Source organism: Paramormyrops kingsleyae, chromosome 18, assembly GCF_048594095.1.
Source record: "Paramormyrops kingsleyae isolate MSU_618 chromosome 18, PKINGS_0.4, whole genome shotgun sequence".
NCBI classification, from domain to species: domain Eukaryota; kingdom Metazoa; phylum Chordata; class Actinopteri; order Osteoglossiformes; family Mormyridae; genus Paramormyrops; species Paramormyrops kingsleyae.
Genome location: NC_132814.1, coordinates 18,239,150 through 18,266,789, shown reverse-complemented (window position 1 = coordinate 18,266,789; position 27,640 = coordinate 18,239,150). Strand labels below are relative to the sequence as shown.

At 41.9% G+C, this 27,640-nt stretch overlaps 1 long non-coding RNA gene across 2 annotated transcripts; it reads left to right on the top strand.

The window, feature by feature from the left end:
• The first annotated feature begins 477 nt into the window (after nucleotides 1–477).
• Nucleotides 478–26,374, top strand: LOC140579371 (uncharacterized). 2 transcript variants are annotated; one of them, XR_011983446.1, is made up of 4 exons: nucleotides 478–567; nucleotides 770–839; nucleotides 25,670–25,721; nucleotides 26,230–26,374. It is a non-coding gene; the product is annotated as an uncharacterized lncRNA (long non-coding RNA). The 2 variants fall into 2 exon arrangements; XR_011983445.1 differs by having other exon boundaries at nucleotides 494–567; nucleotides 698–839.
• The last annotated feature ends 1,266 nt before the right edge of the window (nucleotides 26,375–27,640 follow it).

Sequence of the window (27,640 nt, the reverse complement as noted above, 5' to 3'; positions counted from 1 at the left end):
CTGGCAATCAGCGAACTCTTGTTCCAGCTTCTCGGGTGGTCCTTCTGGCTCTCGGTCATTTGTTGTTTACTGTAATTCCTTAGGCCGCCAAATATGTCATCTAAGCAAGAAAAAAAGACCGCTGTCCATTTGCGTGGTGCAGACCAAATCCTCAGATTGGCTTTACGGGAGCAGTAGGGACATCTGAGCCGACCAGCCTGGGAGATTCCCGGGGGAAGACGAATTAAACCGTTTGGGATCATGATACGAAACACATTAATTAATGAAACTGTTTAACAAATGCTTTACGGTTTTTCGTGACTTTGTACTTTATAAGACCCTCACCGTTATCTAGTGGGCTAAAGGTGTGAAGGTAAAAAAGCTTTTCTTTCTGAATGCAAACTTAAATTAGATGGCTTAATTTATTTCATGTGGCTTCATTATCATCCTGTCTATTAATTAGTTCCTGAGGCACACTATCAAACTGCTTGTTAATCGGTCTAATCCCCCCCATAATTCTAATTGCGTTTTTCTGTTTCTCCGCCCTTTGGCACACATCCATATTTGCGGAAAACGGCTGACGTACAGGTAGGTAAAACTTGCTAGTAATTGATAACTGAGGTTTTTAATAAAAATAATAATAATAATAAAAATAGCTTTATTGTTTGTATTCATGCACAGCCGTTCATATTTCCTTTATCTTTATCCAACATTCCAGGAAAGCAAAGAGCGATCTTCGGGACTTCCATCCATCCATCCATTTTCTATAACCGCTTGTCCTCCTGTGCAGGGTAGCGTGGGTCTGAAAACTTCGGGCACAAGGCAGAGGGACCACACCATTCACAGCTAAGGACAATCTGGCAAGTCCAATTCACCTGTTTTCATACTGTTCATTCCATTCATATTTTCAGACTGTAGGGTGAAACTGGAGAACCCGGGGGAATGCTATATTATAATCCAGGGTGTGTTCCACAAAGCAGGGGGGGGGGGGTTAACTTAAGATTGAAGTCATGATTGTCCAATAGAAATGCTCGATCCTTACCTATAAACACTTATTGGGCAATCAAGACTTAATTAGAGCTTAAGTTAACCCAGCTAACTGATAAATGCCCCCTGCTTTATGGAACGCCTCCCAAATGAACCTAAGAAAATAACATCAAAACACAAAGTTTCACCCCTTTCACTTTCACTATTTCTAAGAGCTGTCTTCTCAACATCTGTCCGCACAGGATATAGAAATAGGAAAAAATATGAAGACACGCATACAGTTCATACAGGAATAAATTATTAAAAGATTGAGATATAGCATATTTCGCCTATAGGGATAGTTCTTCTATTTCTAAAATGCTTCATATACATAAAGAGTGTTTTGGTGACAGTTTTAGCATTAGTAAGATGACAAAAATGTTCCCCAGCAATCTCACGTTTGAAATAATGTAGCCTAATGGCAAGAGGATGTGGTATATGGAGATACAACAGTACTAATTGTTAATGTTACTAAATAACATGCACACTTCCCATATACTACAAGGCGGGAACAAAAATCCCATTGTAACCCCCTGATTTCCTCGCCCCCCTGCTAAATGGTGCTGTTTTGTTCTGACATTGATTCAGCTGCAGCGACCCATATTTGGCCTTAGTAAATTTCACGAAGAGCATAGTCGCGCACACTTAATAGTGACCGATTACGGTTGTCATTTTATTGTCACGGTTGAAGATGATGAAAAATGTATTGACCTCTGCGGCAGCAGCGCAGATAAATGGACTGTCCGTAATAGCGATACTTAATCGTCACCCGGTTTATGCTAATGGAGGAGACAGACTATGCTATATGTTCTGCTCCCACTAATATAAATGGTTCAAGTGAATCGTTAAAGCAGTTCTGTCCCATGGCATTTAATAGTCAGAACATGACAAAACTACATGATACCCACTTTTTAAAGGTACTGTAATACAACAAACTCATACAGTTATCATGATGTGGACCAGAAGAAATTAATTGTTTATTTTTTACATATAAATACAGTTGATGTTAAAAAGTCCAATTGACAGTGGGGATCCCAAAATCTGTGCTGTAAATGGATCATACTATGGTGTCTGACAAGTTGAAGGAATGACTGGACACAATTTGAAGGAAATACTGCCATCTGGTGAAATAGTAGCGCAAACGCCGCGGCAGTTTTGTTTTGAATGTGTATGAGCGTATGAGACAGAGTTCAATAAAATATATCCATTGCATACAAAATTGAGTTTATGTGCTTACATGGATGTTTTCGGGAGGGGGTCCGTAGCTTTCACCAGATCCAAAAAGGGGTTCCTGACTAAAAAAAGGTTAAGAACCACTGATGTAGGTAATGAAAGGGGAAGCAGGATGGTTTTGTGGGGGTTTTAATGCCTGTGTTCTCTGCGGAGATTTTGCATGTCCGCACCATGTTATATAAGTTTCCTCTGGGTGCTCTGGCTTCCTCGCTCAGTCCTGAGACATGCAGTTAGGCTAACAGCTATCTAACTAGCATGCCTGTCTGTGCCCTGCAGTGGACGGGCATCCTGTCTGGGCTGTACCCCTACCCTGCAGCACATTAGGCTGCCTGGGATTGGCACTTTGCTGTCTTTGGAAGACTAAATTGCTGGATGGAAGATAATGAACCTTATTCCTGTATACATAAACATATACAGTCAGGCAGTGTGTGGCACAGCAGGCTAAGCCTCGGTCCCTGAGATCAGAAGGTCGCTGGTTGAAACCCGGTTTTTGCAGAATAGTCATGCCTGTGGGCCCTTGAGCCCTTAACCCCCAGCTCCATGGGCGCCCTTTGCTGCCAAGCTTTGTTACACCTGTGTGTGCTATGGAGAGCAAGATGGGCTAGGTGAAAGGAGAACTTCACCATGATGGATCAATTTATTATTATTATTATTATTTACTGTAATCCTGGGACAGACATAAAATACATTTTTATTAATATGAATTCCAGTTTTAAACAGTAAAATTAGTGTATTTTGAAGTATTTTTACTTAAAGAGTGTAAGTGTATTTTTTTACAATACTCATATAATATTAAGGATTTTTAAGTATAAATTTTGTGCCACTTTTGGCTAAATAGGTTTAATCTTCATGATTAATGCTAAAATCAAAGCATAATTACCTTTTAACAGACATAAAAATGAAGTGTTTCACAATATTTATGCGGTGCCATTTCATAGTACACAATTATATCAAATATTAATACTTGATTATGATTTTTTTTGATAAATTGTTAATATCAGTAATTATGTTTTGGCTCTTAGAAATTGTAACAGTAAAAAAAAAAACTTGTCAGGTGTCAAATCAACTCCCCGTTTCAGGGTATCAAACTGCCTCAGATCATCCAGATGGTGGTACTGTTTATCAAATAATAAGCTCAATGTATTCAAGTATTTTTGGACCACATACAAGAACATGGATGGATGGATGGATGGATGTTGATATGATATTGATACTTTATTTGCCATGAGACTTTACTTGCCATCTGTACAAAAGCAGTTACATAGGAATTTTATAGTTTTCAGATATATCCCGTTTTGCTCTCCTGTGAGAATGAAGTCTGGGGTCAGGAAGCAAGGTCAGCCATCTTTATGGTGCCCCAGAGCAGTTTTTCAGGTTAAGGGCCTTGCTCTAGGGCCCAACAGCAACGCGATTACTCTGCTGGCAAGGAATTTGAACCCGCGACTTTCCGAAGACAGGCACAGACGTCTCGGCCACGGAGAACGCAGGTGGCACTTATGGTCGAAGAATATTATGGGATCGCAATCCTGACCAGGATCATTCGAAGATGGATGGATGGATGGATGGATGGCTCCAATGAGCTAGAGATTAAATCTTTAAAAAGCATCTCAAATTAAGCTGTTTGTTCTGGCTTTTGTTAGAAAAACTAATTTAATTTCAGATAATATTGTCTGTATGCCCATGAAACGATCATGCATGTCTTTGGCAAACTTCGGTCTACTGGTGGTACCATGTATCTCTGCAAAATCCCCAGAACTGTTCTAATGATTAAGCTGAAGTTCTGTTTAACCTACACATATCCATATGTACAATAATGCCTGACTACAAAGATCCTGCTTAGAACCCATTAGTAATTATTACTTAAATGTATTCCTTTCCTAAAAGGAAAAGCAGATGCTTATGGATATTTAGGTAATTATTATGTTTTGCATACATAAATTAACAGCTAATATGCCATAAATATTCTTTCAATTCATGAGTAACCAGAATAAATGAATTAAACATCCTACCATATCAAATATAGCGTCACATCCTGCTCGTCCGACCCTCCTGTGTGCCACGCCCCCTCGTTAACCTCGTGTGGAATCCCCGTTTGATCAGCTGTTTTGAATTGTTTTCCTGATTCCTGTGCATTTAAGTCCGTGTTCGAGTATATTTCCCTAGTCTTGTCATTAACGTTTCCACCCCCGCTAATGTTGCCCTGTGCTCCCGATCGCGTTATCCCTTTAATAAACCCCGCGTTTACCCCTGATTCCTGGACTCCCGCGCTTCCGTTCCCGCCATGCTTACCTGCCTTGTGACATATAAATTTCAATGAGGCAAATTTGACAAATTTGATTAATAGAATGATCAACTTAAAACGCTCACTCTGTTGCATGTCTTGGATCCCTAATTCCGTACAGTGTTCTTGCTCTTACATGATCCACTACACCATGCTTGTTCTTCTGTCCTCAGACATAAACCCGTCATCTTCAGCAGTTGACCTGTGTGTCTCCATTAAACCCAGACGTTGCCTTTGAATTCTAAGGAACCGCAAACCTTGTGTGGGTTAGAATGTGGTAAACCAGCCTTGCAGTCAACGTTCACTGGACAAGCATTGGAGTGGCCACTAACGTGACAAACGTTAACCTCTACAGAACACAGGAGGCTGTACGGAGCCAGGGCGATTACAGGAAACAGTCTGAAGGACAAGCTGAAGTCACTAGAAATTACTGTGATGAACGGAGTTGATAAATTTCCACACGAAACCATAGGTAGACCCTTTTTTGGATCCTGAGCAAAACTGGAATTGAATTGAGGCTCCTTGTCATGGACAGATTGAATTTGCCAGGGGTGTGGGGGCGGGGGGGGGGATGGATACTGCCAGTGCATTGATCACTCCTGTCCAATGGACAGCCCTGATGGCAGTTCAGCACTAACCATAACCTAGACCCAATTACGGTTGGGCGATTTTATCGATAAATGATCATATTGTGATAATTAGTATTGTGGTATAACACTTGTTTTCTTGCATAATTGACATCTATAATGCACTATTTTTAAACTAATTCCATCAACGAATGGGTCTGTTGTTGGCGTAATTTATCATTATGCCTGTCACACACTCCAAAACTACTAGTAAAACAATTTGGTCATCATATTAGAAAATTTAAAAGCCACCTGTCATATTTTACTGTTTTCTACATATTAATTTTAGAATTCCGTGATAAAAATAGAAAATTGTGAAAATCTCCGAAAATGTCGTGATATCTCCCAGCCATTGACCTGATAATGACGCATGCGGCCAGGGTTGCCATAAAGGTGGGGGGTGTCTAGATGATTCCAGGGGCCCCTGAGAGACAGGGGCTCTAAAAAATTTGTAAAATGATATGCTTTCTGGGGCCCAGAATGTCTGGCGGCACCCATATATGCAGCCAGATTGAAAAAGACCCCAAAAAAATGCTGTATCATAATTTGTCCACAATCAGTGATGCTGCGTATATGTGCAGTTTAGGAAAAGCAGCTGGGGGCTGACTGACTCTGCGTCCTGCAGCTGCTTTTCCGTGCACACGCTGCCGAGCGAAGTTAAGGCCTGATCGGAGGCCTCGCTCTGACCTCATCAGCAGGAGGACTCTGAGCTGCCAGACGGGAAAGCACAATTGTCTTCACTGGCAGCGGGACATCGCAAAAAATAGGTTCGAGCCTCGGGGTCCCACGTCTGTAGCATCCGTGTCAGTCGCCCGATGAAGCCCGTGATGAAGCGTCGCCAGTCCTCAGCTTCCCACGATAGGCTCCGGTTCTGTGCCGCTCTAATTGGATAAGGGGTTATTGAGGATGGATAAGCATGATCTCCTCCTGTGCGCAAATGGGCCATGGGGGGGGGGGGGGCAGGCACAAAACCTACTCCTGAACCTCCTTCTGGCTGCTCTATAACTCTGATTTAGAGCAGTCGGCTTCTAATGGAGTGTGTAAATGTTTACTCTGTACACAGCTGCAGCCATTCAGCTCAGTCATGTGCCTGCATCATCACACTCAACATTAAAGCAGTGCTGGAACTGCGTCTGTTCCTGTGCCAAGGGCCCTGACTCCCCAGCTGTACAGTAGGGGGCAGTGTTTGACAGAAAGTATTTGATAGGAACCAGTTTAATGGCAGCTCTGTAATAATGCGAGCTTCATGAAGCTGACGACATAGTTTTTGTTGCAGCTGGATGATAGAGGCACTGATTCAGTTCTGTGGTCATTTTTGTGGTTTTTAGCCACTGTTAAATATTAATTTGTTTATGTCAATTAGCTTCTACTGGTAACCATCATCTTTACAAGCGCCGCACCTACAATCACAATCTTGGTTGCCCGACGTTACTTTCGAAATCGCTTTGGCAGTGCTCACTGGCAGACCTTTTTTGTAACTGACATACTGTTAATTGGCCTTCAAGCTAATATGATTCACCTTGAAGGTGCGTTTGTAATTCAATTACTTCAAAGTTAAAGTCCCTTTCCATGTGGTGTTTTTCTCGTCCCCCTGTATATGCAGCATGCAGTGTTGCTGGCACTTATTGAAGAATGAACCCTTGCTACAGAGCTGTCTTAATGTACAATGATTCATTGCACAAATTTGATTAACAAATGAAATGGCTTACAGTTGCACACACAAGAGCCCAGCATATATATACTGCATATATATGAGTCTGTTGGATAACAATACTGTTTGTTACTTTGTAAAATTCTACATACATTGTAATCTGGATGGTATTTACACAAGAGTGCTGTTGCAATCACTTCAAGCACGCATGCAAGATTTAGCATCTGACTCGAGTTCACATGTTTCGTATAAACTTCCGAAGCGAAAGGTGCTTTGCATTCTGAAAAAAAACCAACAGGCGTCTGAAGCTCAGATTTATTCGACCCTGCAGACCTTTTCCCTGAAGGGATTTACCACAAGCGGCCGCGGCTTTTTGCTGTGGGGCCTCCAATTGCTTGTAACCTTTTTGAGCCCCTCCTCCCATATCTCGTTATGACCTCATTGGTGAGAGCATCGCGCAGCGGTAGGCTGGGAACGCGAGACTGTCTTCACGTCGGCGGCGAATCCTAAAAATAAGCCAAAGGTGCGAGCCACGGGGCATGATTCTCTTGACGGAAGCGATCATGTTTGTTGCAATGCCAAGGGGTGTCACTGCGCTCTGTTTAAATTCAAAGCTAATTCGTGAACACTTCTACCTCAGTTCTCTCATTGCTAGAGTCCCATGACCCTTTTCAGATAATAGCATCTTTTGTAACCCTGTCTTCGCCCTACTCTCTTATGGAACAATAGTGAATTATACATGGGCTTTTAGAATCGACTAGAGGTGCATTTTTTTTCACACAGAATAAAAAATATATATACTTTCTTTACACACAAGTACAGCTGGCGCAGTGAGGGGCTTCCCTGGCTACCAAAATCAGTGGGCGGGATATCAGAGAAAATGCTTTAGATTAGCAATCAGTCTAGAAAATGAAGGTAATTTGATTAATATTAGAAATGCCAGTATTTAGTCCATGGGAGTTTTACTTGCACAAAAGTGTTCTGAGGGTATACCGAAAAATGATTGGTTCACAGGGATAACCAATCAGATTGTTGAGGAGGTGAGTCCAAATAACTAGAGGAGGCGGGCCCAAGATATCTGATTGGATGGTCCCACCTCCTCTAGTTGCTTGGATCCACCTCCTCTACAATCTGAATGGTTATCTCTCTCAACCAATCATTTTTCATTCTGCCTTCAGAACACTTTAGTGTAAGTAAAACTCCCATGAGCTAGTATTTATACAGTGGCTAATAAAAATACTTCATTTTGAGCTCCTGGTTGAATTTATTACCTGCCCCAAAGAGAGCTGCAGTGTCCTTCTTGTCATGCAGAACGATGAATACAATTGGCATCTCATTTGCTGCTAAACTCGGCTTAAGTGCAACCAATTTTTACACAGTCCAGATTTGAGCACAGCACAAATTATGTAACACAGCAGCTATGCAATAGCACTCATTTCTCATTAAGAGCTGACGGAAATCCTCTATTGTTTTGTACGGGACCTATTCATTGTTTGTAGTATAAGGTGGTCGTATTTATCCAGCAATAATTTTCTGTGACCGCACAACTGAGATGTTTTTTAAATTAATGGGTCTATTAAATGCTTTCATTCTGTGAACAATTTATTTGATAAGTAAGTAATAGGCATTGTTGTGCATTTGGGTGAGTGATTTAGGCATTTTTACAGTATAACATGAACCTCTGTCCTTGAAGATCTACCACTGCTGTCAGGTGACTATATCAAGAGATAAATCGTCACATCTCTACCATTATACCCTACATTGACGTCTATTTTAAGCTGACAAATAAATCACCCTTCATGGATAGATGTGTTGCAACATACAGAAGAAAATACTCAATCGGCTCTGCAGAAAACACAGGACTTTTGCAGGGAGGGAGGCGTGTGATTGGTCCCCTTCAGAATTGCTGCAGCTACTACCCGTTGCCAAGCAATCACATCCCTCTAGATTTATTATTATGAATTAAAACTTTCTAGAATCCCGAGAGATCAAACAAGATGTGATTGCAGATCTACCATAGTGTAGCTAATAATGTATCCCTGGAACATGAGACTTTTATACAACACGCCTTAGATTTATGAAATCAAGTGGAATCAACCTTTAATACAAACTTTCTTAAATTGCAAAGTAGTTTTGTGCAGTTAAACAAATGAATTAGTTACCAATAATTACAGATTTAAATCCCAAGAGGGGATTTCCTGTTGAAGCCTTGAATGAGATACTTAATGGTTATTGCATCTGCAAGCAGCTACATACAATTTGAACAGTTTTATAAATGTAAGCTATGGGATTTCTTACAAGTCATGGCATTTGGGAGACAAATAGTTAACTTGTTTAATATTTTTTCCTATTCTGCAGTAACAGTAGGGCAGGGTCATTATTTTAGTTAATCGTTTAAGCTAAAGTGTTGGCCCCCCAAAATCAAAACTGTCATTTGCCTTGAGCTGATGATTCTGCTCCATGCATCACCAATAAAAAATGCCCCAGCTATACTCATTCCGAAACAGCTGGAAGGGAAACACATAGTAGAAAATCCATATTTGACAGACAGGCTCATTACATTGTACAGTGCCATGAGTTCTCATAGTTTTTATTAGGATACTGACAGACATCCCAATGTTAATAATCTAAGTTCCTTTTTCATGCAGACGTTCATATTAAAAGACTTAAAGTTCTGGTGATTGACACCTAGGTCACCAACAAGAGGGTCCTAGGAGCTATCAGAGAATATGCAGCAGATGCATGAATGAGTGTGAATAAACTGGTGCACTAAGAAAAAGGGTGCACTTCCTCATACAGCTGGCAGAGTCCTGGGGGGGAGGGGGGGCCTAGGTGAGCATATAAGGATCAAACCTCTGATGGAGGGAGCTGATGTGTGTGTGTTTGAAAGCATGGAACCTTTCTGCTCTATAAGGGTCACCTAACATGCATTGCTGTGTTTTGAAAGAATTTTCAAGGTTATCAATTGTGTGTGTGTGTGTGTGTGTGTGTATTAAGTCTTTGTATGATATCTTTGTTCATTCAACAAAATCAGAACTAAGAAGAAGAAAAAGCAAATGAGAAAGTACCAAGAGTAAATCAAATTCAGTTATAAACACTCTTGAGCCAGTAAGAATATAACTTTTCTGCATCTCTGGGAGTCAAATCACCCGATTCCAGTCACCCCACAAATGTCACTCCAGACTTCACCTTCCATGAGTCAGGACAGGGGCTATAAGTATAAAATTGTTTTATACTCTGGCTGCTATGAACGTAGACGTTTACTAAAACAGCATACACACATGCGCAGGCGCACAAACGCAGGCACATATGATGTGTATTTTCCCTAGGTATTTAGGATGACGTAATGCATTTCTTGCATCAGCACGTGTTCCCTATACCATTTCCATCGTCGCGCTACAGATCATTACTATATCACCAGGAATTAAAGGGATCGTACATTTAAAACATCAGTTTCAAACATCAGTTTCAAAATTTGAGAACATATTAATATTTGATTAATATTTAAAAGATAATTGCGACAAAATATATGTAATCGACTAGAAGTTAAAGCACATGGAAAGAGTATATATTACGGCATATGGGTTAAATGATTATTTTGAGCGACAAATGAAACGCCAGTAAAAGACGACAATTGCTACATGTCCATTGTGCCCCCTCTGTACTTCGAAATAATCAGCTACTCCATTCCGTCCCCTGCTTTAAGCGCTTAGCGACAGCCGATTGTGACGATGGCAATGGAAACCAAGGCAACGCTTGGACCTGCGGAATGACGCTTAACCTCTTGAGCGTTACGGGGAGGTCCGCTGACTGATTCGTTGGTGGAACTTGCTTTGTTTGCTTAAATAGGCCTTTTTTCCAGTACCCCCTCAGTGTATGACTGGTGGGGTCCTGAGGGAGTCAGGGTAGGGAGGCACATTGACTCACACTTGATATATAATTCTTTAAGTAGGAGGGAGCGAACAGTCCCCCCCCCCTTTTTTTATAATGGTACAGATGGACCGGTGACTCATGCCAAGAAATGTCAGATGGGGTACTCCTTGTACTTGCTATGAATGAAAGATAACGTAGGTATCGCTATGAAGTTTTACAAATCTTATACGTTTACATTCGACCGGGATGTGTGGGGGTAGCCTATTTTTTATCTAAATTCTAAGTCTAAATTCTAAATCTTCCTTTAACCTTGCCATCTCGCATTATGTGAAAAATATTAAACAAAATTTTTTTAAAATGCACATGATGTTCTTACTGTATTCAATGATTTTGTATACAGTAGCCTAATAATTTAAGAAGAATTGCGTACTGTATTAAGCGATCGGTGTCTGGATGTTTTATTGACCCAAATCCGGGAACACGGTGTACTCAGACGACGTACAGCAGGTCGGCTGGATCCGGAGGTTGTACGGAGGCAGCGTGCATAAGGTGGTGTACTGGGCTGCGTGGTGGGTCCGTGTGGGCGCCTCGACTGGCTTTTAGTGCCGTGGAGGCGGCGCTGCATTGCCCTCCTAACTGCCATCTAGCCCCGGTCGTGTCAGCCCTCCGACACCCGTACAGCGAGTCTCAGTAACAAATTCAACTGAAGCAAAACCGGTGCTTTTATAGCCGAACAAAACTAAGTACGACCCCCCTAGTATATGCCGACCGCTTGCTCCCCCAAATGTAATCTCAGGTAGCATTATTCTAATATGAAATATCAGATGCGCATTTGCTATTAAAATAATGCACTCAACGAAATATTACCTTAAGGGATATAAATTGTTGTTTGATTCGATTGTGTCGTAGTCTAACATTTAACTAGCATGTCTGATTATCAAAATACGGTGTAAAATCTATGTAAACATTAAGTTTAAATGAGAAACAAACTGACTCTTTAAATGACAAAACTGACTCTTTTTTCATTAAATAGCTTTCCATTGCTCACGGGATTTTTAGTTAGTACGAAACTAGCGGCGAGCGCCTGGGATTGGTGCCGATTTTAATCCCGCATATAATTCCACACTTGGCTGCATGGCTCGCAAAGTCTGAAAATTGTCTATTAAACTAAGACCTTGCTTTCTCCCAGATATTGCGCTCACAGATACCGCATGAAACACTGCATTGACAGCAACTTGCATTGCCTGTCGTGTGCTTCATTAAGTACCTGAGCCATTGAGATGGTTTCTCGGCGTTTGCTGGGACCTCAGTGTTGTACCTCCATTTAGAAATTGCATTTGGCGTGTTATAGAAAGCAATAGCTAAGATGAATAAGAAAAATAAAAAATCTTAATTTACATTAAACGATTGGCTAAAATGTGCAATTGGGCTGCTTCTGTAATGTATGAATGAAGACAGTCTGTTTTCTATTCAATAGGCTAAATAAATAAATAAAAACAGCATAACCATTACCAGGAACAAATGAAAATAAATGTAAAAGGAGTTCATGTGAGCAGCACTGCTTTTGAGATCGGCGTGATTTTGAATGATCCTGCCTGTCAGCAAAATGACTCTGGGATGCAGGAATGAGGTGTTGATAGTAAGCAGGTCTGTAATGCAGGTTTGCGCAGTCTGTAAACCTTTCAGACTGCTTTTGTCACATTTAGCTCCCCAGATCAGGATAAGCGGATGGAAGAAGGATGGATGGATGAATGTGTGGCCGGCAAGGAAGCATGTGAGATGATGGTGCAGACAAATGCCTGGTGAGGGGCGAGGTTTATATGGGACAAAGGGGGGGATGGACAAAGAGGTTACAGTCACCAGCTCAGAAGTAAGAACATCCATCCATCCATCCATTCATCCATCCATCTATCGTTCGTACATCGACCCATCTATTTATCATCCGTCCATCTATCTATCTGTCTATCATCCACCCATCTATCTATCATCCGTCCATTTATCATCCGTCCATCTGTCTAATATCCGTCCATCTATCTGTCTATCTACCTATCATCCATCTATCTATCTGTCATCCATCCATCCTTCATATATCTATCTTGTTTTGAAGAGTCCCCATGCACCCTACATGTTTTGAAAGGGAGTTTCACACACCATATTGTAGTGACCTCAGCAGGGTCACTAGGGGGATTTTCCTTATCGCTGGTGTGGATGGCGCCCCAGTCTCTGTGGGAGATTAGTGGTTCACACCTTGTCTTCGTATATAACCACTGGCAAAGCCACTAAACTATAGTTAGGCCTAATAGCTACTGACTTATGTCCACTGATCAATTAGAAAACAGCTTCTACATCTGTTTTAAGTCAGCGATGCAGTGTGCTCTATACGGTCTTCTGCTTTGGACTCTGTCTGCGAATCATCATTAGTCTATACATCCGGAACCACTTTTGCCAAAGTGTCCCAATGTAGATTTAAACATGAGTATGTTAGAATCAGACATTTTTTGGATGTCTTTGGATTGTAGGTGAAAAGCAAGTCGAAAATAAAAGAACAAGAACACACCAAGGCATACAAAGAGGACATACTCCACATGCACAATCAGCGCAGAAATCAAACCCACGACCTGGGAGGCGTGAGACTGCGGCAGTGCTCGCTGAGACACAGCGCAAAATACTTGTTTGCCACTAATCCATCTGACTCACTGGCCTTGTCAGATTAGCGTAGTTCTTCCCTAAAGTGTGTTGGACTTTAGAAAATCTGTGGATGTTTACATATAATTGGAAAGACTACGACTGACTGCTAGCGTATCAGTGATTAGAAGAGAAATGGCGCAAGACAAAGCTCACAGATTGTAGGCAGAAGCTTAATTGCCTTGGGACATAAAAAAGAAATCTTTACTATGATGGCCGAATGCTTTTTAATTGTAACAAATAGGTATTGTAATCCTGTAATCAGTGTCACAGGTGGTAAAAGTTAATTATTCGAAGCTGCATATTATTTAAAAAAAAATGTGTACCCAATGCTTAGAAATCTATTTTACATTTCAATGCGGTACTGTTCCCGGGTGCCGCTTACCGATGTCTCCATAACGCAGCATCTCCCGTTTGGTTAATGTCGCTGTGGTACATGAACCATGCCTCTTTCTCATCGCACATTTGCAGCACTGTAATGATAACCGTATTAATTTCCCGGGGTCCTCGGGTAACTTGTCTTAGCGGGAGCCTCGAGTCGTAATGTTTTTGTTGTCGTTTAACAGTCATGGCATATGTAGAGCATTTATCTGTAGCATAAAATAGGTTTTTAAGAAAATATTGCCTTGTCTGTCCATCGGCGTCTTCACGTTTGGATTCCCGTCTGATACGCGTGTATTTGTATATCACAGTCGGAGAGTTGCGTGTCATTTTGTGACTGCAAATGTTAACCGCTGTTTGAGACTCTGTGTGGTTATTTTTTGACAGGGAAGAGGATTAACAAAATGACTCCAGTTCTGGGACATTGACATAAATGCGGGTGATAGCTTGAAGCACAACTTAAAACCATGAGAACTTTAAAAGGATCCCTGACTTGGCTGCAGTTTACTCTTCAATGGATAGAAGGTTGATTTTGATTTCTGATTTTTTTCTTTTTAGTTAATGAGTCTGTGTGTGAGTCAACTTGTTCTATTGCTTGTTTTGTGTTGAGACTTGGAAATGCCACTGTGTTTTCACTTCCGAGTGTCCGCTAATGGGCAAACTGACAGTTATTGCTAAATATGGTGTCCCATTATAAGAGCAGTACTTCATAGTCGAGTTGTGTTTATAGGATGTAGAATAAAACTGACACCCCCCGCCCCCACCACCATACCCTAACCAGATGCAATCGAGGATGTTATGCGCTTTAATATATTTTAGTGTCTTTAGTGTGCTCCCGCAGAAACAGTTATTACAAATTAATTTTTTATGTGGTAGCCTTTTCCCAAAAATAAAACATTTAAGTCCTTTTCAGATAAAAAGCTAAGCTTGCGGAATACCTATGCTGCATGCATTTATTTTAAGTACTCTGGATTAACATAAAACTATGTTCAGAGGATTAAATTAAAAATCAGATTTAAAATTAACTCCGGTGCATTGCTGCCTGTCCAGGTTTGTCTTGTTTGTGGGTTATATACAGCTTCAGCTAGAGCTGAGGGCTAAGTTGCCCCCTGAGCCAAAGCGTTTAAACAAAGGCCAAGCCCAAAACCTGCAAAGTAAAAAATTGCATGTATGGCTCTCAAAGTTAACTTGTTAATGTCAACTTTGGAGTAATAACGCATTATAATTTCCTTGCGTTACCATGTGTGTTAATTTTCATTCCCCAGTGTGAGAACAATATGAGCAAAGATTATTTGTATTATTATTGGCAATTAAGCTAGATCGAAAATAAGTTGAAAAACTGAATTACACAGTATTCAACGCATTGCCAAAGTGTCCTAATGAAGACTAAAACATGAGTTTGTCAGAATCAGACATGTTTTGGATGGCTGGATGACTGATAGGAACTGACTGTGTACCAACCATATCAGTGAAAAATTTTCTGGGCTAAAATATTTTCACTGAACTAGCCCATGACACCCCCAAAATGGACCTAAGATCTAATTTCTTGCTGTTAATCATTGCTGTTATTAGATGGTTGGTTAATTCAATAACTGCAATTTCATTGTACAAGTAGCATTCATGCTCCAGTAAAATGACAATAAAGGCTTTCTATTCTATGGTGGCAAATGATTCATGTAATTTGTGTGGGAAAGTTCAGAAATACTGACTTTTGGTACATGCAGGTGCCTGCTCTGCTAGTAAATGCCCCTTAGCAGGTTGTGGGGGTACATTAATTCAACGGTGCCATGCCACACTTCCTGTACCGGTAGTCAGTAAGTCTGTGCTGAAAGTCAGTAAGTCTGTGCTGAAAGTCAGTATGTCTGTGCTGGAACAGTTTTATTCACACGCATCTTCTGAAGTGCCATTGTGACGTGCAATTACCTCTACATACTTTCTTAAGGACACCAATTGTTAAATCATTAGGCTTGACATACCATTTTACCTAATTAATATTAAATTACACTTAGTCGTTTCTGTTAAAATGACCTAAGCAATGCCTGTCTCCCACCTAACCAAAACACGGAATGCAAATCACTGCATTTAGAGTGCAGTTATACATGTAATTTGTGGGGGGGGGGGGGTATTATTATTTGTGCATAATGCAATTACATGAAGTGTAATATTTGTAAAAGTAGAGGTTACACCATTGGGTATGCACTGAGAAAGGTATCCATTCATTGGCTACTGTATTTCACTCATTGTTTGGAGGAAGTTTCATATGCAGTGATATTGCCTGTGATGTGTCAGTGTGGTGGACAGTATCAGTGGTATAAGTGCTGTATTCTTTGAGTGTCATTTGAGACATAATACATTTTGAATGAATTAATCCCTGTGGATGAAGCTCTTCAGTTCTGATAAGTAATGCTTATCTCATAATGTGAAGGGGAGTGAAAAACACAATGAAACAAAGGATCTGACTTTTGAACAGATTGTTTGTCAATGAAATAAACCTCATTTACTCCGCAACTCCTTCCCATAGTCTCCCTTTTCCTCCTAAAAGTAATAGAAAATTCTTGCAGCGTGTTTATTTTCACCAGCGTTTGTGAGGGCCTATAGTAGACAGTAGATCCCAAGGGCATCGGCCAATGAAGTAAACCTAAGTGATCTGATTGGCTCAGTGGGTTGTGCCTCTGTGCCTGTCATTACAGGGTCACCAATTTGAATCCTGTGCTCAGCAGAGTAGCTGCATATTTTTTGGGCCCTTAAGCAAGACCTTTGGGTCTGGAGATATGGAAAACACAGAAAAAACGTGTTCTGGTCATCCTTAAGCTTTGTATTTGAGGAGATCAACGTTGCCTCCGCTCTCTGTGCAAATGGAGCCGACCCCTAAGGCTCAGACAAGAAAAACCAAGATTCAAAAATCACTGCAGGTGGCTCATGCTAAAAATTACATACCGTCTTTAAAGGAAACGCAGCATCGAACAGTCGACAATGAGCAAAACAGATGGTTGGATGCCTTTGTTAACTACACCGGGGGAGTTTCCAGCTATGGAAACCGTTAGGGGCTAAGTCAAGTTTACCAGCGGCTTGATTTTTTTTTTTTAAGGGAGATTGGCATCAGGGCTAAAATTTTTGGGGTTGCAGTTTGGAGCTAAAGATGGCCACGCTCTGCGTGCTGTAAAAGTTGGGGTCTGTCTTTCTTGGCTAGAATTTAGAAATAAGACGTTAAGTAGAGAATCACAGCCACACCGATGTTGGGATTTCCCCAATTTTTGCCATTTTTTATTAAAAATAACTCAACCTCACCAAGCCCGGTCATACGGCTGCTATTTGACCGTACATGAACAAAACAAGCCATTTGTAACCTAAGCATTACCAAAAAGGTAGCTCAGCAATAGGCATGTGTTTGCAGCTTGTGTGCTTCTCAACCAACTTGTAAAAAGATGGTGTAATTCCTGTCTCTCACACATAGGCACATGGTATGTTTCAAACGTCACTTTGACTGTTACAACGTACTGTATACAAGAAAAATTCAACAACATACAGAGTTTGGGTCTTTGTGGCAGGTTTACTGAAGGACATGCTTCAGGTCACATTCTTGCAAATGAATTACAGACTCAGTGGTTCAGCCGTAGGAAATTGGGAGTGCAGCAATAAGGTCACATCTGCCAGCTGTGGTTGCATTTGCAGTGTCTTACAGTGAGTTATTTACAACATATACAAGGGTTATAAGGCAAAAGCACTGTACGACAACTTAGGCTCAACCCAGGACAACAAAACAAACAAGCCCCCCCAACATGAAATCAATACCAACTTACATATCAAATCCCAACATAATATAAAATACTTGCCTCCCTGATTAACAAAACAGAGGACAACAAAAATGGCAGTGTTCAATAGTCAAAAGGTACATACACATAGCCAATAAACACTAAGTCTAACAAGGTTTTGAGTGGCTGAAGCTGGTCCAGACCTTATAACTAGATTGAAACAGGTGGCATTATTGGATTGGTGGTCATGCCAGGTGTCTTCCCCTGGAAGACAAAACTCCAAGTCTCCACACCCCCTAGTGGTAGGTGCCATAACAAAACACCTACTAATGTCTTATGTACATTTGAGCCTGTCGGCCATGAACACAAGTAAAATGTAAAATTGTAGCCGTGTGAGTATGACTAAAGATGCTCGCTATGATGTTTGGGCTGGGCTGTATAGACACAGTGAGGGCACGGTGGCTCATTGGGTAGCCCTGTGTTCCGACATTCTCAGGGCTGTGGGTTCGATTCCTGCCCGTTTAGGTTTCTCGTAGGTACTCCAGTTTCCTCCCGCGGTCTGCACACATGCGGTTTGGTGAAATGACCTTAGCATGTGACTGTCTTTGCGATTATGTGCCCTGAGATGGACCGGCATCCCCACCTGGGGTGAGTGCAGCTTTCTGGGATGGAATCCAGGAAAAGGATGCACAGCGACACAGTCAGGCTTTTAGACCTTCAAGCTACCGTGGCTTTGCAATCCTCAAATGACAATGATAAAAAGGTCTTCCAGGCATAAATCAGCAATTTTCAAACTGAGTGCTTTTTTATTGGCTTGAGTTCAGCCTGTGCGGCACCTGTTTGCCCGATTTATGAATGTAAATGAAGATCTGAAGAAAAAATGACCACCGCTGGGTCTATTTCATTGAATGGAAGTCTTCAAAAGCTGGATTAAATGGTTTTTTTTTTGGAGTGTCCTCTTGCTGTTATTTTGAGCAGGGATTTAAAAATATTAGCGGCACCACTTTGAGTGTCCATAGGGCATGTCGGTGCGGTGAAGCTCACTCACGATAAAGCAGTCGACATACAAAGCTGATGCCAGGGGTCTGGCGAGTCCCGCTGAGCGATCGAGGCTGCTCGTTCTCCTTGAAACCACGTCCTTGCCCCTCCCCCCATCTCCCAGGCGCTTGATCTCTGCCGAGCTCCTCTGAATGAAGCTGCGGCATGTTCTAGTGCCTTCCGCTCACAGGAGGGAAAGCCTAGCTGACCCTCCCCTTTTCATTTTATTTATTTTTTTTGTCGGAATGTGATGACATCATAGACTACTGAGCAGCAAGGGGCCGACGGCGGCTCGCCGGGGTACCAGACGTCGGCACCCTCACAGGCGACCATCAGAGGCGTCGCGGCTCTACCGAATCCCGCCGAGATTGCAGCAGCATTATTCAAATCCAATCAAGCCAAATCACTCTATGTCACATCACTTGACACTTGGTAGATTGCAGGTAAGTGAAATACTTGTGTGCAAAGTCCCAAACACCAGTGACTAAATAGTGGGGGGAAAAATGAATAGTGCCAACTGGAAGTATACCAAAAAAAGAATATAACAATAAGAATTAACATTCTGTGCGAATTACAGACTGATAAATACAATCATGTAATGAATGGCCATATAAATGAGTATGGATATGGTTGCATGTGTGGATGTGTATATCGTGTGACGTGCGTGGATGTGTACATCGTGTGATGTGTGTGGATGTGTATATCGTGTGACGTGTGTGGATGTGTATATCGTGTGACGTGCGTGGATGTGTACATCGTGTGATGTGTGTGGATGTGTATATCGTGTGACGTGTGTGGATGTGTATATCGTGTGACGTGCGTGGATGTGCCCTTCTCTGTCAATCCCATACGCTTTGCTTTGTCCGGAACAATTGTCCAGAACGACAGAGTGAAATTCCACAGGCGCTGTACTGCTGTCCCTGCTCTTGACCTGACATCCAAAAAAATACTGTCCAGTAGCAGTTTCTTAATGTCAGAAGATATTTAAATGTTACTGTTGTACGACGACGCAGGATTTCTTCACTGAGAGGAAGACCGGGCGAGACCGCATGAGGCAGGATTGTCCCCAAGTGCGTGAAATTTCTTTGATTCTCTGTTGAAATAAAATAACATGCAGCCCAGAAAATCCCTGTGTCTTTTTCAGCGTTATAATCGGTTGATATGTATTCCTGGGTAATGCTTTGGCAAGTTCTATTCCTAGGCTATGTGTTAAGTTGGTAGAACTGTTCTGTAATAGCAGTACAGTTGTGGAAAAGGATTTCTTAGGTCAGTGTTTCTCAACACAGTCCTCAGAGGCGCCTGGATAGTCCATATATGTCTCCCTCCCAGCTCCCAGCACCAAACAATCAAGAATAAACTGAAATGATCAAGAACTCAAACAACCAACAACATCGAATACCTGGTATAGGTGTGTTGGGTCACCCCGTCTCTGGTCCCTGTGCTGCGCAATTAAATATCAAACACTGCACATTTAGACTAGGTCCTTAGGTTTGAAGTGGTGCTTTCATGTCGGGTATGCAAATAGGAATGAGACAGGCTTTAAAAGAAAAAAAAATAAGCTCTGACAGGATTCAGTGTGCAAAGTGCTCCCGGTTTAAGTCAGACTTCTGCGGCTTTTAGATAGGCCTGCATTTTCTGATCCCATTAATGATAAGGCTGTCGGGCTGCCAGTTTGGCCATATTAGTAGAGTGTGTTTCAGACCCTGTGGCGTTGCCCATAGCTCCGCCTGTTTTTAAAGATATGACATCACTCCCTGTTCTGTAATCCATTCACAGCAGCATCAGGGATATCCATCTGGCCATGAAAAATCACATTAGACACATAGGCTCCTCCCCCCCCCCCCCCTCCCAGTCCCCACATGTTGCAGTTGAAGACCAAAATGGAGAGAGCAGAGGCAGTGCCCCGCAAGACGCGTGCCATACCTGACAGCACCAGCAGAGGGCAGGGTACAGCTTGAGAAGTTAGGGGTAGGCTGGTATTTCTGTGTGCTCAAAGCCTACATGGCATCCTGGCTTCAGACTGATTGGTGTCTACAGCTTGGGGGTATAAAGAGCATGAGAACCCCCATCCCTGAGGAAGGAACATGGCACGGTACTCAATAAATAGACAACAGGGGGGGAAAAGGTCACAGAGCACACCCAGATTTATCAGCCATCGTCCACTGGTTCCCTGTCAAGTTTTCTCTTTCCCTTTAGTGGTTTTGCATGAGTGCTAGCAAATGGCTGCCCCCCCATCCCCGTAAAGGTTGCCACGCACTTATCCCCGGTGGGGTGCCAAATCAAATCAGCACCTTCTCTGCGTCCCTGTGGCCTCCAGAAGGCCTTCTGTTTTGAAGGAGCTGCTCAACCATCAGCCTTGCCACCTGTCCACGGGAAACGGCACTGCTCCCACGAGTTGTGACCCGCGAAGCTCCATTCCCTATTAACCAGGTCCGCGTCACATTTTTCAATTGTTTTCTGATAGATTAGAGAATCAGAGGTGTATCTGAATGATGCAGGGGACATATACAGAGGCAGGGCTACAGGAGCACATGCCCTGCCTAAAAGCTGATTGGTCCTCGCCCCTGTCACTCACCAGCTCAAAACATATCATTGGCTAATGGTAAGGTTGGGACCTCTGTATAAATTATGGTCCCTTTTGTGCCCCTCGCCCTTAAAAAAAAAATCCCAGAATCACCTTTGAAATGATGCCACAGTCAGATAACAGCTCCCACTGAATGACTGTAGATTTGACTCAGGGCCTTGAGTCCTGTTTTATCATGTTCATTTGCCTACAGACAATTAAATGTCAAATTCATTGCTTAAGTGATGGTTTCATCTAAAGCAGCTTATGGTTTTGCACAGCTTGACGTTTTACTGGAACCATTCAGGTTAGAAACTTTGTTCAAGGGCTCTGCAGACAGACTCCTGAACATATAGACATTCAGTCAGTGTTCTTAATTTCATTTCTGCTAGTCCCGGCAGATATTTCTGGATCCTTCTCAAAACATCATGTACATTTTTCATACCCGAAGGCCTGTTTTTACATCAAACGCGCCTCTAATAGGTATCACAGGAGGCTACCTCGATTCCGCATTGCTCTGATTCAGCCTGCTTTAAGAATACTCCAAATCCGAAATTTACGGGCACCCATATAACCTATTTAATTATATAACATAATTTCTCACATGAAATGCTGTTTTTTAAAGGCATATAGGTCCAGAAAGTGCAATAATGAATGCAGGCATGGTTCTGAATGTTCAGTACAATGTTGTGATTTCTGCCTCAGTAGAAACTAAGCTAAACACTAATTCTACAGTTATAATGTATTTATTATAAAAGCTGGTGATATATCATTCAAAAAGTTGCCAGCTCAAAATATATGGCACACAAACTCAACTGAATGAAAAATGGATGGATGGTCTGCAAATTGTCAAGGAAGGATATCCAGTACAACTTCAAATCAAGAGAGTAGGGTTAGGTCACACATTTAGGGTGGTATGTTGTAGAGGTCACAGATTTTTCCTTGTTGTATCTGGGACCTCAACAAGAATGCTTCCTGCCTCGTACTCTGGTCTCTTTGAGATTGGGTCCAGGCTCACTGTGACCTACAATACTGTTTCCCCACCCGGTCTTTGGGGACCCACAGACAGTCCACATTTTTGCTCCCTCCCAGCTCCCTGCCAGACAGTCCACATTTTTGCTCCCTCCCAGCTCCCTGCCAGACAGTCCACATTTTTGCTCCCTCCCAGCTCCCTGCCAGACAGTCCACATTTTTGCTCCCTCCCAGTTCCCTGCCAGACAGTCCACATTTTGCTCCCTACCAGCTCCCTACCATGGACTGTCTGTGGGTCCCCAAGGACTGGATTGGAAAACACCGACCCACTGGATAAGGAATGATGGACTGCATGGATCAATTGTCCAATTAGACTTTTTTAACAAAACGGCTTCTAAAATGAGCAATAGCTTGATTCAGGTCTAGTGCACTTCCGAGAGGGCTCCACCGCTAGAACTGGTCTGAGATGAAGCAGACGGCCTACCTGCAAACACAGGACGCCACACAATGCGGCCTGACATATTAACGGTCACCCACTGCGATGCAGGATAATCCGTTAAGCACAATTTGCTTTCTGCGTAATTAAGCACAGCAACCATACTCTCTCTCTCTCTCTCTCTCTCTCTCTCTCTCTCTCTCTCTCTCTCTCTCTCTCTCTCTCTCTCTCTCTCTCTCTCTCTCTCTCTCTCTCTCTCTCTCTCTCTCTCTCTCTCTCTCTCTCTCTCTCTCTCTCTGATGCTGTGGATTGAATTCCTTTCCTGGAAACTGAGTTACTTTACCCCTATCTGCCTGTGACCCTTTTGTGCTCAATTATTGGCAGCTGTGTTGGATTGCACTACTAGAAAGGTTGTCTTTTGCTTGTGCTTTTGGTTCCCGAGTTATTATGCATATACGAACATAAAACCAGGCCTGCATCTGTTGTCAAACATTTAATTCATGTTGAGTATGTTGTTCAAATCGTATATGATCATTTCCTGCTGTGTGACTCTACAAGTTGGGACTCGGTGCCCTTGATCACAAGGTTGTTGGTTTATATCCCTTGGCTGAGTTATGCCACTATTGGAACCCTGAACAAGGCCCTTAACCTCAACTGCTCCAGGGACGAGCTGACCCTGCCTTTTCAATTGTATGCCACTCTGGATAAAACCCACCTGCCAAATAAATAAATGTAACATTCTCAGAAAATGGATTTTTGGCTACAGTAGGTCTGGCACTCTTAGCTGAGCTATGATTTATTTAAGGAAGATGCACTCTAAAAGATAACGTGCTAATTAACAGCACCGTTTTTTGTTACCACTACTGCAACAACTTTTGCGTTAAATATTTGGCTAATCACCTTGCAGACTGCAAATTAGTTGCCAGTGTCTGCCTGGTGACTCACTCTCACGTCTCAATTCTTTTGATTGTTTATGTGAATGAGAGTTGGATGAATCTCTTGGATGAATCTCTTTGCTTTCCATTTTGTTAGAAGCCACATAGGTAAACAGGTCTGCTACCTAGCAATAGCTAGGTGATTTTTAACACAGTACCCGACAGTCTGCTAGGAGGTATTCCAGAAAGCAGATTTAACAACTTAAAACTCCGGAGATTCCATTCCAGAAATTGAGTCAGTTATCATAACAACTAATGATCTGAACCAAAGCTGGTGTTTGACAGAAACCCAGATTTAAATGGCCTTTGCTGAAACTATTCGCCTTGTGCAAGTAGGTGAGCTTAATTTACAGCCCTTGTTAACAGGATCAAACAGTTTGGGATCTTGTTTCCTTTTGCTGAAGAATCAGTTGCCATAGAAGCCCAAATTCTTCAGGCGTTTTATGCTGGGAAAGGGTGATTAGAGCCCTTTTAGACATTGGGTGTGTCTACATTCAGGAGCTGCATCCTTCTCAGGCGACATTCAAGACTGAATGCGTCACAGTGCTGTGACAAAGCTGTCCTATTTCAAAGGCTCCATCAAATGCAGTCTAGAAATGCATCCTTTTCCCAATTTACCAAGGGTCCACCCGATGGATCCTTCGCAGCCCAACATATCCCAAGATTCATATCGCTGAGGAGCGGCACTTCGTGATTTTAAGATAAAGGTGGGAACAGCTGGCAACGCAAAAAGGGAAATATCTGTAGGCCAGACCATCACATTTAACAGCGCTTTCTGTTAGACCTTTCTGTAGACCGCTGCCTTCGAAGGATGTACTGTAGCCCCTGAATTCAGACCAAGCCACCGTCTGTCCCTTCTTGGTGAACATCCCATCTTGGTGAATGTTCAAAAATTTGGTGGCTCTTCTGATTGGTGGAAAGGAGATACCTCATCTGAAGGGAACTGGAGCAATAACTGATGCCTACAAGGGATAGATGCCTTACACACCAGAGTGTCAGTGAACATTAAAATTCAGTGCTGATCTTAATTAATTATTTTTTGCAAACCTCGACAAGAATGTCCAAAACTTTGAGAAGTTTCAAGCTTTATTCAGGCCAGTCAAACCAAACAACACACAACAGGTGGTCTGTATCATGTTAATGAAGTGTTCTAATTACAATGTAGGCAGTGAAAATTCTACCACAGGGCCACCTACCCGTGCTGAAATGGCAAAAACAAAGAATCATGGAATTTCATAGGATAAGGAGGACCAGAATCGGATCAAACTGTCTCTTTAAATTGGAAATAGAAGTTGGTCTGGAATAGCAGTGTGACCCAAATATAAATTTGTATGCTGTTCACGAATTAGCACTTTTTCATGTATCACTATGTATAGGGTTAAATATAATAAGGCTCTTACTGTACATGTTTACTGAATTTATGCACTGATTTAGAAGAAAGGTCCCAACATAATGGTTGATTATGAAACTTCCAGAAACTCCTTGTGAAAGCTGATGTCAATGAATTGGTTCAATAGAGGCGATTGTACGTCTTTCTTTTAGTCAGTTTTTTATTTTTTTCGTTTTTTATTTTGAGTGTGATGTACGGTATACAGTACTTCTTGGGAAGGAGGGTGTATTCCTAGGAATCTCCCTTATAAGAATTGAGCAGGATTTAACAATGAACTAATTGGGGAAATGTTTAAAAAAATTCATTAATGGTACATAATCCTGTCACTGCATCCAGTTCTACAGGTTTTCTGTTTAAAGTAAGTCAGTTTGAGTGCATAATTTGAGAGACTAACAATGGAAATCGTCAGTACATATGGGAAAAAGGCACCAAAACCAAGGTTAATATCTTTTGAGTTTGTAACTATTATGCTTGTGTCTGTTGTTAGACATGGATAACAGTTATGCAAAATAATTATTTAAATATTTTAGTGCAAAATGGTGAATTTAGGCTTTTTTTGTTAGTTTTTACTATCAGCAATTGAAAATAAAGAGGGAGTAAGCAGAATTCAAAAGAGACTGCTCTATACTTGGGTAAAATGCTACCTAAGCAATTTCAGCTTGGAATGCAAGACCAAAGTACAGTAGTTTCAATTTCTATAATGTTCTGTAGGATGTGTGTAATAGCATTTCATAATTATGATGATGCCATTGCTTTACCATTGTAATCTCTTGACAGTACAGTTTGAGTATTTTTTTTATTGTCAAACTTATAAGTAAATGTTTTCAGTATTATGTGTTGGGTTACAGACCCAGTGCCGACAAACTGAAGATCATGATGGCACAACAGAATGAAGGATTTGTAAGTAATTCACTCGTTCAACACAATATGGTACCTGTGCCCGTGCAATTTTGGTACATGAGGGTCTAGGTTTGAACCCACAACCTCATGGTTCATAGGCTACTACCATCCAACAGGCATGACCAGAGGCCTGTAGCACAAAATGAGATTTGGTGTTTAGTACTGTAGATAACTTGTCAGATTTAAGGTAGTTTGGGTTAAATGTAAGTAAACAAAGATAAAGTCAATTTAAACTGGGGTACTCACAAGTTATCTAACTAACTAACAAAATCCATTTCATGATACAGGGCCCAGGGGTATATTGTTCTCAAGTAGCCAGATAACTTAAGCCTAATGTCAGAACTGCCCTATGGTGACTTTTCAGTAACCCTAACTACCCCCAAGGAGAGATTCATCAGTTATGATAGAAAACCTGCTGGATACATAAACTGCATGGGCAATAGTAGCTCTTGAAAAAGAATAACAAATGTCTGTTTTGTTATAATTTATGAGCATTTTTATGATCCAGTGTCCCACAGTGTGTTCAATGAGATCAAGCTAAGGAATCTAAGGAGGTGTCTTCATGATTATCAATGACGTTGTCTGCGTAAACGAGACAGGACCAGCGATTCCTCGCCAGTTTGCCTTACACTGGAAACACCCAAAGAAGCAGATCGTGGAGTGGAAGTCAGAAGGAAGAAACCCACATAGGAGTACCTTGTGACTATCAAATCAAGCATGGCGAAAACCTACTGCAGTCATAGGTTAGGGATTGCAAGCATGTGGCCCATGGTTGAAGATATTTTTGAGTAGTAACCTTGCTTTGTAAAATGCCATGCTTATTATGCATGTATGCTGCACACAACCATCTGAATCTTAGAAATTCATTGTATTGAGGGGGCTTGGTGGGTTTGGATGCTGTGCCTATGATCGGAAGGTCACCCGTTCAAATTCCAGGGTCAGCAGAGTGATTTCACTGTTGTGCCCTTGAGCAAGGTCATTAACCCTCCTTCAAGGATTATCGGACTCTGCTTTCTCAGTTGTATGTTGCTTTGTATAAAAATGCATAAATAATTCAGAATGAAGAACTAAAGTGTTGTATTGAACATGCATGGTCTGTGGTCACTATAGAGTTTACGAGTACCACAGGAATGTAGAGGTGATGACATTTAGTTCTGTGTATTCACTATGTATATAGTTCTGTTAAATCCTCTTAGCTGCAAGTATACATTTTGGATTTATTAGTTTGGGTTTTAGTGACAGAGCAACTTTTAATCAAATCTAGAGGCCTTGCCATTACAAACCACAATCTCTTGGCCCTCAACACTGCTGAGAGAAACTCCTTTAAGTCTCTTCGGTATCACAATGACTGTTGCATTTTGTACTGTTTATCAATTTGACACAGAGTTTGGGAAAATGTTTCCAGGAAAGGCTGACCTCTTCCTTCGAAAATGGGAAGGAAATATTGTCTCTAAAATACTGAAAATGACATCACAGGAGAATCCCCTAGTCTTGCCAACTGATGCAATAATCTCTTTGTTAATGTTCTAGGTGACAGGGGTGTAATTGGGGCCTGGGTCCCCCTGGCAGAATCGGTGGGGGCAACACTTTACAGAGGCCCTTGAATGTATAAAATTGGGTGAGGAGGGCAAGGCGACATTTTGTCAGGTCAGATCAGGTTCAGGAGCATGCACTGGTGCAGTGCATTGCTGCACCCACCACATGATGAAACTCCTTGGGATCCCGGCTGGCGACCCCCCCAGACACACACATGGTCCAGTCCCACCCTTCGGAAATTGCCGTCTATCTACCAGAGCCAGGTGTTACGTGGGTGTCCCCTTGGCCTGGTCCAGCCTCTTGGGTCCTCAGCAATGATGATCACCGTCAGGGAAACGCGCCACATGGCTGTAGTGCCGTAACTGACGCTCCCTCACAATGCA